Source organism: Mauremys mutica, chromosome 12 (assembly GCF_020497125.1).
Source record: "Mauremys mutica isolate MM-2020 ecotype Southern chromosome 12, ASM2049712v1, whole genome shotgun sequence".
Taxonomy (NCBI): Eukaryota; Metazoa; Chordata; order Testudines; family Geoemydidae; genus Mauremys; species Mauremys mutica.
In genome coordinates, this window is record NC_059083.1 from 49318364 (window position 1) to 49330626 (window position 12263).

The 12263-nt window shown below is 40.8% G+C and overlaps 1 pseudogene; it reads left to right on the plus strand.

Moving 5' to 3' along the window:
* The first annotated feature begins 2462 nt into the window (after positions 1-2462).
* On the plus strand, positions 2463-3364 carry LOC123345186 (annotated as a pseudogene).
* Positions 3365-12263: the final 8899 nt, after the last annotated feature.

A 12263-nucleotide genomic window follows, 5' to 3' on the forward strand; every position in this document is an offset into this window, starting at 1 on the left:
GGTTGGCCTCTGCAGAGTCCCATTGACTTCTACTTGGCTGCAGCAGTCTGCTCACACAGATTCAGTTACAACACAGGGGCCATGGCTGGTGAAACCAATTTACTTGAATCACCCAGCTCTCTCTTTCTTAAGGCAGCACTGAGATAGCTGAGAGCAGGTGTGTGGGGGGGGGAAGAAGGTCAGGGGAAGGGCACTCTCTGGAAAATGCCCTTGGAACTGAATTTCCCTGTGCACAGAATCTGCCTGTGTTGACATTCAGGTTCTAGTACAAAGTCCATCTCTTTGCTTAGGCATTTGGCTCATGAGCTGATAATGGAGGAAAAGTTTAGTTTCTCTCTAGGGTTGTATGGGGACAAACATAATTTTGACATTGGACAGAACATTGATTTTATTCCCTTTTCCATTAATAACTGATATCATTAACTTCCAGAAGGGCAGGATAATTTCTCTACTGTAAATACAGCCTGATATTCAGACATTCAGAAAATGGAGTACAAAATCCCACTGAGTCGGAGCTAAGTGACTTAGGAGGAAAAGTCCCATTAATTTTCTATCAGGCCCCTCTTTTCAAAATTATGTCACTGTGTAGAGATAATGTTTGATGGTCACATTCCTTTCTTCTTGAGAGTGTGTCATGGCCTTCTCATAAACTAGAGAAATGCAACCTAGATGGAGCTACTATAAGGTGGGTGCATAGCTGGTTGGAAAACAATTCTCAGAGAGTATTTATCAGCGGTTCACAGTCATATTGGAAGGGCATACTGAGTGGTGTCCTGAATGGATCAGTTCTTGGTCTGGTTCTGTTCAATATATTCATCAGTGATTTAGATAATGCACAGAGTACACTTATAACGTTTGCGGATGATACCAAGCTGGGAGGGGTTGGAAGTGCTTTGGAGCATAGGATTATAACTGATAATAATCTGGACAAACTGGAGAAATGGTCTGAAGTAAATAGGATGAAATTCAATGAGGACAAATGCAAAGTACTCCACTTAGGAATGAACAGTCAGTTGCACACATACAAAATGGGAAAGGAGTGCCTAGGAAGGAGAACTGCAAAAAGGGGTCTGGGGGTCAAAGTGGACCACAAGCTAAATATGAATCAACAGTGTAACACTGTTACAAAAAAAGCAAACATTGTTCTGGGATGTATCAGCAGGAGTGTTGTAAGCAAGAAACGAGATGTAATTCTTCCACTCTACTCTGTGCTGATTAGGTCTCAACTGGAGTTTTGTGTCCAGTTCTGGGTGCCACATTACAGTAAAAATGTGAACAAATTGGAAAAAGTCCAGAGAAGAGCAACAAAAAATATTAAAAGTCTAGAAAACATGACATGTGAGGGAAGATTGAAAAAAATGGTTTGTTTAGTCTGGGGAAGAGAAGACTGAGAGGGGACATGATAACAGTTTTCAAGTACATAAAAGGTTGCTATGGGGAGGATGGAGAAAAATTGTTGTCCTTAACCTCTGAGAATAGGACAAGAACCAATGGGCTTAAATTGCGGCAAGGTCAGTTTAGACAGGAACATTAGGAAAAATTTCCTAACTGTCAGAGTGATCAAGCACTGGAATATATTGCCTAGGGAGGTTGTGCAATCTCCATCACTGGAGATTTTTAGGAGCAGGGTGGACAAACACCTGCCAGGGATGGTCTAGATAAAACTTAGTCCTGCCATGAGTGCAGGGGACTGGACTGGATGACCTCTTGCTATCCCTTCCAGTTCTATGATTCTATAATTCTTCTTCAAATATCCAAATAATTTTAATAAGTAAGAATCCAATTATATACTGCAGATATTAAATAAAGTTTTCAACGAAATAGTCTAGAACAACTGACAGACTGTAATGGAGAAGGAGATTATTTATATAGATTTGGCCAGATGTCCAGCTATTGTCAATTGGCCACAGTTTCATTGCAGCCAATCTGCCAAATCCCATACTGGTGTGACACAGAAGTATCTCTATTGAAGTCATAAGGCCAGATTGCAGAGAGAAGAGACATTCCTCTATAGCCTGGTGGCTAGAACACTCACCCTGCATGCAGAAGACCAAGTATCCAGTAACCCTTCACTGCCTCTTTTATGATTTATCCACGGAGGAAAAGCTTCAAGAGGAGAGACTGAGGGAGCTCCACGTCAGACTATCCCTTAGTCAGAGCTGAGCAGGGCGTTTGTGAATACCAGTAGGACGTGATTCTTGGATTTAGGCATCTAAAGTGGCAGTTAGGTACCCAAGTCCTTTTGTATATCTAGCTTATTTTGCCTATTTAAAACACACAAATGCTATCTCACGTCTCTCTCTCTCTCTAAATTTAGTCTACTTAAAACACACATTTTACATCTTTACATTCATCCTCTGGAACAGATGATCTCCACATACTATTTCAATTTATTTTCATAATAAGTGTTAATTTCATTTTTTTCTGGTCTTCCAGGTCACAGATTTCCTGAATAAATGAAAATGAAAAATCAAACCACAGTGACCAAATTTATCCTCCTGGGACTTTCCAGTGACCCACAGATGCAGATTTTCCTCTTCCTAGTGTTTTTAGTTATTTACCTAATCACTCTGGGGGGTAACATAGTGATCATGGAGGTCATAAGAGCAGATTCTCAACTTCACATCCCTATGTACTTCTTCCTCTTTCATTTATCATTTGTTGATATTTGTTATTCCTCAGCCTTAGTGCCTAATATGTTAATGAACTTCCTAGCAGAGCGCAAAACTATTTCTGTCAATGGCTGCATTGCTCAGATGTTCTTCATGCTCCTCTCAGCTGCTGCTGAAGCTTTCATTCTCTCAGCAATGGCTTATGACCGCTATGCTGCCATCTGTGACCCATTGCATTACATGGAAAAAATGAGCACAAGGATCTGTGTTCAGCTGGTGAATGGAGCATGGGCAATAGGCTTCTTCCATGCCCTCCTAAACACTGTGTTTGCCCTCAAGTTGCATTTTTGTGGACCCAGTCAAATCAGCCATTTCAGCTGTGAGCTCCCTCCCCTATTACGACTGTCCTGCACTGAAACCCTCACCAATCAAGTTGTGCTTCATACTTCTGTTCTGACATTTGCCTCAATCTCCTTCCTTCTCACGCTGATCTCCTACATTCACATCATCTCCACCGTCCTGAGGATACACTCTGCGGAGGGCACCTTATTGTGGTTGGCTTGCTGTACCTGACAGCTTTTCTCCAGTACACAAAACCCAGCTCAGTCTCTTCTGTAGTGCCAGATGAAATATTTTCCATCCAGTACAGTGTCTTGACCCCCATGTTAAACCCCATCGTCTACAGCCTGAAAAACAAGGAGGTGAAAACAGCTCTAAGGAAAATGTTGGGAAAATTAAAGTTTCTCAAGTAATGTTGACGATCTTAAATGAATTAAATTATATATTTTTACATCAGAGAGCATAGAACTATGGATAACCGGTATTTGGGTAATTTTCAGCTGAGTTAACTGATGGACACGTTAGGACGAAACCTCAGTTGGTCTAAATGACTGTGGCTCCATTGAAGTCAGCGGGCCAGATTCCTAGTTGTACAAGAGCCACTGGAACATCGGGGACTGGATCTTGGGTCTCCTAAATCAAAAGTGAGTTATCTGAGCACCAGGTTTTAGATTCAGTCACACATTTCTTCCTTTCCTCTATCTCCATATCTCTTTAATCTGTCCCACTGACTTCAGGGGATCTATGGCCAATTTATGCCAGCTGAGATTATGTCCAGTTCTATTAATCTAGTAATCTCTGTTCTTTTGTTTTTTTGACTAATTGTTGAAAATCCATTTAATATCAGTTATCTTATTCTGTCCTACTAAAATCTCAAGGATTTTCAATAATAATGAATAAGGATAATATAATAATAATTGGAGCCAATGGGTTTACTCCCTAGGAAATTTAGGCTTGAACAGGAGATTTAGAGAGAGGCCCAAATGAGCGTATCCCGGTGGTTAGGGCATTCACATGGGTGGGGAGAGATCCCCTGTTTAAGTCCTGTCTCTTTATTAGGCACTTGAAGTGGGGCTCTCTCACATGCAAGGTGACTACCCTGACCATTGGGATAAAAGGTATGAGCGGTCTCCTCCTTCTAATTCCTTCTTTTTCCTCCTCCAGCCCCAGCTTCATGTAAAAAAATAAAAACCCTTAGGCGGGGTTAGAGGGTTCCTAGCTAAGAATGACAAGAAAAAGAATTTGTATCTCTCACAGGCATATCGGGACGGAAATCTTTCACAGTGGCAGGTCTTAGAAAATACCCCACTCCTCAGCATCTCCTATTGACTAGGGAACCACCTATTATCATGTTACAACATAAGAACAAATGAAAGACAATTCCAGGTCAGACCAATGGTCCATCTAGCGCTCTATCATCTTTCTGCCAATGGCCAGTGCCAGATTCTTCGAAGGGAATGAACAGAACAGACAATTATTGAGTGATCCATCCCCTGTCATCCAGTCCCAGCTTCTGGTAGTCAGAGATTTAGGGACACCCAGAACAGGGGGGTGCCTCTCTGGCCTTCTGAACTAATAGCCAGTGATGACCTATACTCCATGAACTTATCTAACTGTTTTTTAAAAACTGTCTCCAGCTCAAGAAAAAGTGAACAAGAGATGTTGTTAAAGTGAAAGCCTGATTTCATATTTTACAGTTCAAATGCGTTTTTACTTCTTTTCTTTAATAAAAAGATATAAAAAGAGATTTTTTTGGTGTGTTTGCCAAGGTACTAAGCAGACTGAGTTCTCTGCAAAGTAAACTCTGAACCTTGTTTAAAATTATTTAATGTGGGACAGTGACTGGGTTATTTGGCTTAATCCTTGAAACATGATGTTTAATATCCCTTCAAAATAGGTTGTCATAATTAATTATAACAACCCTGAATATTTGTCTTATCCAAACCTTCTCTGAATATTGCTACATTTTTTGGTCTTCAAAGTCTAAATGTGGCAAGAAGTTCCACTGTCTAATTATGTTTCTTCTTCATGCCATCAGCCCATGCAAGTAACACCTCCCAACAGTGGTTTACCAAACCATCAACCTCACCTTGTGAAAATCCTACAGGAAGAGAGAGAGGAGGTCTCCACTGAGTGGGTTTCTTCGTTTCCCTATTATTTTTTTGTGAATCTCCTCTGCTCTACAGACATGATACTGCATGCACTTGAATGTTTAGACTAAATGGACATACCCCTACAGCCTGTCTGCATTCAGAACTCCAACTTAGGCTTAGAAGACTTCCACTTATAGACCACCGGCAGGACTGAATCTAATCAACATTATGCATGATCCCGATCCTGCAGACAGAGTCACACTTGTGCTAGTAGTTGGTACTCGCACGTAATTTCAATAAAATTATTGATGTGTACATCATCTTCACAGGAGTAACGTTCTTCCTGGATTTTGCATTATATGCCTATTTGTATGAGCATTTGTATTTTCACTAAACCTACCAAGTTGAAAAGTGATATCTGCAAGATGTTAATTAGGCCTGCACTTTTACAGAGCTCCAAATTCTGGCCAGTGAGGAAGAGACAGGAGCAGATCTTGAATACAATGGAAATGAAAATGTATACATGGATATTTGGAGTTCTGTGGTTGGACCATATTTGTAACTAATGAAGTAGGGGAAATGTGAAGTTGGTATCAATTATGGAAAAAGCTGAGGGAATCGAGGCATAGATGGTTTGGCCACGTGAAAAGAAAATCAGAAGAATATATAGGGAGTTAAACTTAGAAATGGAGAGAAAAAGAAGGGTTAACAGACCCAGAACTATATGGATGGATGTCGTACTAAAGGACATGATTAGCTGCAGAGTTTCCCAAGAATAGCATTCAAGACAGATTGAAATGGAGAAGGAGGATGTGAAGAACCAATCCCATATAGATGGGAGTAAAGTTAAGAAGATTTGAGTTAAGTAAGTGCAGCAACAGGTTCAGGCACTATATTACAAGAGTGCAATATAGAGTGCAAGCGTGCAAAACACTATATTGCAGATTGTCATAAATAAACAGATCAGGGTTAAGATCTCTTGTACCTGGAAAGGGTTAACAAGCTCAGTAACCTGAGGAACACCTGACCAGAGGACCAATCAAGGGACAGGATAATTTCAAATCTCTGTGGAGGGAAGCCTTTGTCTGTGTCCTTTGTTTGGATTGTTCGTTCTCTCTTTGGATCTAAGAGAGGCCAGACATGTCTCCAAGTTCTCCTGGAGTAGTTCCTACTATCCAATAGTGAGTATTAATTAGAAAGGCGGATTAGTCTTATAATTTGATTTCTACATTTGCAATTGTGTGTTTTGCTATAGAATTTCTTTAATTCTGTACTGTTATTGCTTTTACTGAGAAAGAAAGGAGTGGGGATTCTCTCCAGAGATTGATAAGTTTAGACCCTGTGTATTGTTCCATCTTGGTATTACAGAGACAGTTTACTTTCTTTTTATTCTTTAATAAATCTTTCCTGTTAAGGACTTGGTTGATCTTTCCTTGGGTGAATTCTCAGGGAAAGGGGAGGAGGGAGGAGGAAGGCATCCCTCTGTAGTTGAATCCCAGTATCTCTCCTAGGAGAAAGGAGTGGGGAGGAAGCAGGGGAGAATAGTTTACTTCTCCTAGGTGTAAGAACTCCATGGATTTGGGGCTCTTGGGATCCCCAAGGATTTTGGGGAAGGACTGTGTCCCAATACACGTACATTATTGGGTGGTGGCAGCTTTTACCAGATCTAAACTAGGATTTTAGTTTAGGGGAGTCCATGCAGGTCCCCATCTTGGAACCCAACAGCTCTAAGTGGGGGTGAGACCTATGACATGGTGGCTTGTTCTTTAACAAACCGGTTTCGGTTAGATGAGTTGAGAGGCGGTGGGTTGCTCCATGCCGCCGCCCAAGCTTTCCTAAGGCTGTCATCGGCTTTCTGCTCAGTCTGGAACTGTTCCCTTGAGGCTGGAGACACCAGTTCCTCCGTAGACTGTGGACTTGGGCTTGGTCCCTCTGGAAGCAATGTAGGTGATGAGGTTGTTTCCGTTGACTGTGAACTGCTCTCCGCTGGTGCACTAGGTGGTATTTCAGGCTCTGGCTGAGCCTCTTGGGTAGGGTTGTCAGCTGCTTCTGCCAGTTCGGGCCCGTTGGCGCCCTCTGGTGGTGGAATTGGATGTGCTGGGGTCAGTGCTGGCAATGGTTCTGCCGCTGGTTGCTCTTCCAGTTCCGATTCTGGGACTGGATGTACTATGGCTGCTGTAGTTGTTGGCATGAGATCCGGTTCCACCACCTTGGTCTGGGTCTCTGGTGGACGGCTCAGGAACAGGGATTTGAAATTATCCTGTCCCTTGATTGGTCCTATGGTCAAGTGTTCCTCAGGTTACTGAGCTTGTTAACCCTTTCCAGGTACAAGAGACCTTAACCCTGATCTGTTTATTTATGACACAGATATGACAAGATCCTTGAATAAATGTTATTGAATTAAGTTTCACATCCTTGGACTTCATTGCATTAGAATGCAATTGTTTTTGTACTTCTGTAGGATTGCATGATGCTTTTTTAGGAGGAAGACATGAATAATGCAAGTGCTGGGAGATATTGGGGACTTCAAAGGACTTTTTGGTCACGCATATGGGAGGGGACAAATCCCCATTTAAATCTCTTCTCGTCAGGCCCTTGAACCAGGGGTCTCCTCCATATTGGGTGACTGACAGAACCACTGAGCTAAAATTAAGGAGGGACTTCTTCCTCTTAATTTCTTCTCAGTCTTCTCTTTACCACCACATCCGGGCTTATTGCAAAATATACCTTAGTTGGGGTTAGAGGGTTCCCAGATGGAAAAGTGTTTTCCTCCAGGGGATTAAGTCAATGCACATCCAACTTCTCAGCATCTCCCATTGGCTTATTTAGGACATGACCTATCTCTCCCCTTCCATTGAGGAGGCAGCCAGAGTTCCAAACTCTGGCTTTGTGAATCCCTGTGATTTTCTAGGCTCTTCAAAGTTAAGCACTGCAATGCTCAGCATCACATCTCCTATGTCCCTTTGTGAACCTACCCCTATGTGTAAATTGACTTGGTGCCATCAAGTCAATGTAAGTACATGGATTTACATCAAATGGGGCTCTGACCATAGTGTTCATATTGTAAAGGGATTTTGTTTTCCTCAAATTTCACTCACTGTCGAGTTGGAAAGCCCTGTGTATCACTCAGTGTTCACAGACATCAGAAACATAGTAGGAAGTGGTACTGCTACTCTGCACCCAAGTGAAATTCATCTTCAAATGCAGAACCCCAGCTGGTGAAAAGCAGCGTAGCTCCACTGAAATAAACAGGGCTATTCCGATACCTGCCAGCTGAGGATCTTGTCTCAATGAAAAAGTATATGACTTTGAATTCACCCGTTGCCAATGTTTGAATTATAGAGCTATGGGCTGGGGTAAATGAAGAGTCAACCAATAGGCTGAGCTATTCAAAAGTGTCTAGGGGAGTCAGGTGTTCAACTCCTATTTCCAGCCTTATGCCCAAGGTCAGCCAGAAAGTCTGTGGCAAGCAAGATATGGAATCCTGATCTCTTCACTCCCTGTCTAGTGTGTTCAGCCAAAATTCCATACATGTGCCCACTTCCATCACTCTCCCCATCCCATCCTAGTACTGATGGTATGCACCATTTAAGAAAGACACCACCCTCTGCTTCCATTTTCACAGGGAGAATTTCTTCTTTCAGATTCTTCACACAAAATAAATAGAGCTAGTTGAACAATGAGACTATTTTCATTAAAAAAATAAAACAAAACAAAAAAAACCCACATATCCGTCTTTGTTATCCAAATTCAAAACTTCCACAACCTGCTTACTAAATAAAAAGTAGCTCTATTTAGCTAGTCTAGTCTTCATTTTTTTCAGTGTGTCCTGCTTACTAAGCATCACTCTGTTATACTGTCAATTCTTCATGGCAGCAATCATGAGTACTTTCAAGTTTGTTAGTTCTGGTCAACATTTTACCATGATTGTTTTTCCAATTTCAAAATGTGGTTTCATCATGTTAGAATGTTTTGTTTTGTTTTGTTTTTCCTGGAATATCTGAATTTTGAATAAAACATTTGATTTTTGCATTGGGAAAATCTAAACAAAAAATTCATTTCAATTTGACCTCTCAAAATGAAATCTTAGATTTCATTTTTAAATGTCAAAATGAAATTAAAAAAATTGAGTTGATATTTCTATTTAAAATGACAAAATTACTCATCTCAATGATATTTTAAATCAAAATATTGATTGAAAATAAAATTGACACTTCAAATGGCTGGCTTGTTTCAATAAAAAGGACAAAATAAAATGTTTAGATATTTCTGCATTCAAATATTTTATGATTTTTCCTTTCACAAAAACATTGAGATTTCATCTTTCTTGCCTATTTTGAGTTTAAAAAAAATGCTGAAATATGGAATTTACTGGGTGATGGAAATTTCTTTTTCTGACCATCTCTAACATTTGTACACAACCAATCATGACAAGGCCTTAATCTAACCTAACTATAATATAAAATAAATAATAATAAAAGAAGAAGTGGTATTTCCAGGTTTTTATTTGTTATATTTAAGCCCCTTGGGACAATGACTTTCTCTAATTTTTTCTTAAGCAGAAAGACTAGTAGTTGGTTGGTGTTTAACATATACTTGATAGTAATAATCTTCCGTAATTTGAGGGAAATAAATGAACAGATGTATTGCAGAGGTTAATATATTAAGGCACATAAAGTATTTTGAGATCTCTGGGACAAAAATGCTACTGAAGAACACTGTTCTCTTCTTGTAATGCCATTTTCTGTGCCACGGAGCCATAAAAATAGCCATGCTGAGGCAGACCTGCCATCTAAATCCGCTATCCCATTTCTGACAGTGACCAGGAACAGATGTTCCAAGGAAGATTCAAGAACCACACAATAGACATGATATTTAATATCCCTTCCAGTAATGTTATCATAATTAATCATAACAACACTGGATACTTTTATTACCCAATCTCTTTTTGAATTTTGCTACATTTATGGTCTCAGTATGTCCCTGTGGCAAGGAGTTCCACAGTCAAATCATGTGCTGCATGAAATCACCCCCATTGTCTTATGCAGATTTGAAAGAAAGAAAGGAAGAAAGAAAGAAAGATCTGACTATATGGGCTTTTTCCATTCAGCTCTTCTGGTTTTTGTGCATTTCTTCTTCTCTAGACATGATACTGCATGCACTGGGGTGTTTAGACTAAATGGACAGATCTCCATAGCCTTTCTGCATGTAGATATCCAGCTGAGGAAAGCAGGACTCTCACTTTTAAACCACCTGCAGGCTTGAGCGCAAACAACACTGTGTATGATCCCAATCCTGCAAACAGATTCACAGTGATGGCAGTGGTCCATACTCACACTTAATTTTAATTACTTGCTTGTTCTACCTGTTCACTGGGGTAAGCCTTATGCAAGACTGGGACTATGTGAATATTAATATGAACATTTGAGGTTTCACAAAGCCTATCAAAGTGAAAAGTGAGATCAACAAGTCGGTACTTAGGCCTGCAGTTTGGTAGGGCTCTGAATGCTGGGTACTGATCAAGAGACAGGAGCAGTTTCTGATCTCTTGAAAATGGCATAGTCACACATTGCTGGATTGCATTAGTCCACCAACTGTTAGCAGTGAATGTTGGCCTTGAGTTATATGTGAACTCATCCTGATTTCTCTGAATGCTTTAACAAATAATTTGCCATGGGGTGGCTTTAACAATTTCTTTTGCCATGGGGTGGCTCATGACCTGCTGATGGTGCATGTAGATGGCAACCACATTGAATGGGTGAATAGGTTTTCCTATCTGGGTACTTGCTTGATGGAATGAGTTTCTGTATCTGAAGAAGTCACACATCTGATGGGTCTTGTGCCAATGACATTTCAGCACCTTCAAAAGCCTCTGTTTGGGAGGCAGAATGTCTATGTGATAACTAAGAGGCAAGTATTCAAGATGGTAGTGATGACAACTCTGTTATACGGAGCAGAAACATATTCATTAAAAACAGCTGAGAAGAGGAAATTAAACAGTTTTCAGTGTCAAAAGTTATGCCATATCCTTGACAGCCATTGATTTGATCTTGTCACAAAGAGGGAGATACTTAAATGATCCCAGCAAGTTTCGGTCTTGCATTAGTTAAGAAGAAGATGACTGCAATGGTAGGGGTATGTGCAATGTTCAGGAGGCTGTATGCTTTTATAGAAGGTTTATAGAGATGAGGAAGAAGGAAATAGAGCACCAGTGCAACCATGAATGAGATTGAAAGATGCAATTAGTGGGATATAAGAAACCTAAATCATCCCATCCTGACTCTTGTGAAAGGAAGAAGACCATTCAAGATGGAAACCCATTCCACATGCCAGCATTGCTGCATTAGAGCTATGTGTTTCTGCTGCTGCTAATGTGCTGCTGACTTTACAAAGCAAAACAGCTTCAGAGATACTGAGAAAGTCCTGCCCAAAAATACCTTATTGACCAAGTTGTTAGTGCTGTGGAGAGTTGTTAAGGCTGCTCAGTGCTGTTCTTGGATCTCCGGTGTCAGCTGCATGAGCAGGGAATGCAGCTTACCGATTCAGCAGACCTTGATGTTATTCATAAAGAAAGACCACAGGCTCGGTTTGGTGGCTAAGGCCCTCAGCGAGGTTTATTGTCAGCAAAGCACAGTACTAGCTCCCTGTCCAATGGATCACAGGGACACTAAGACATGTATTTCTGTGACAAGATGGGACATCAGGGTCCTGTCCCCTTGACCAATACAAAAAGGCCCCTCATTGGACTTCTGCTTTAATACACTGATAAAAAAAATGGTGCATATTACACTCCAGATGCTGTTAGTTACCACCCTTATCCTGGTACCTGCTAGTTAGAACAAACATCCTCACCCATTATCCTGTGATCCCAATCTTATCTTATGAGGGGTCAGTGTCCTCTTGTACCATCTCTTAAGAATGTATTTACATAGTTACTTGAGAGATCTGTGTCTTTTTTCACCGTCCTCTCTGGTCAGCAATATGCTTACCTAGTGCATTGCTATTCTGTCAAAGCCTGGCCTATCCTACTTCCCAGCCTTCGGTTAATACAATTACTTAATCTCAGGTTTCCAGCAAGGCCTACAGCACAGAGATTAAAGCACTTTCCTGAGAGATAAGAGACCTAACTTGAAATCTCTGTTCTACATCAGACAGAGAAGGACTTGCATGAGGATCTCCCATGACCCAGGAGAGTTCCCTAACCACTGGCTTAAAGGTA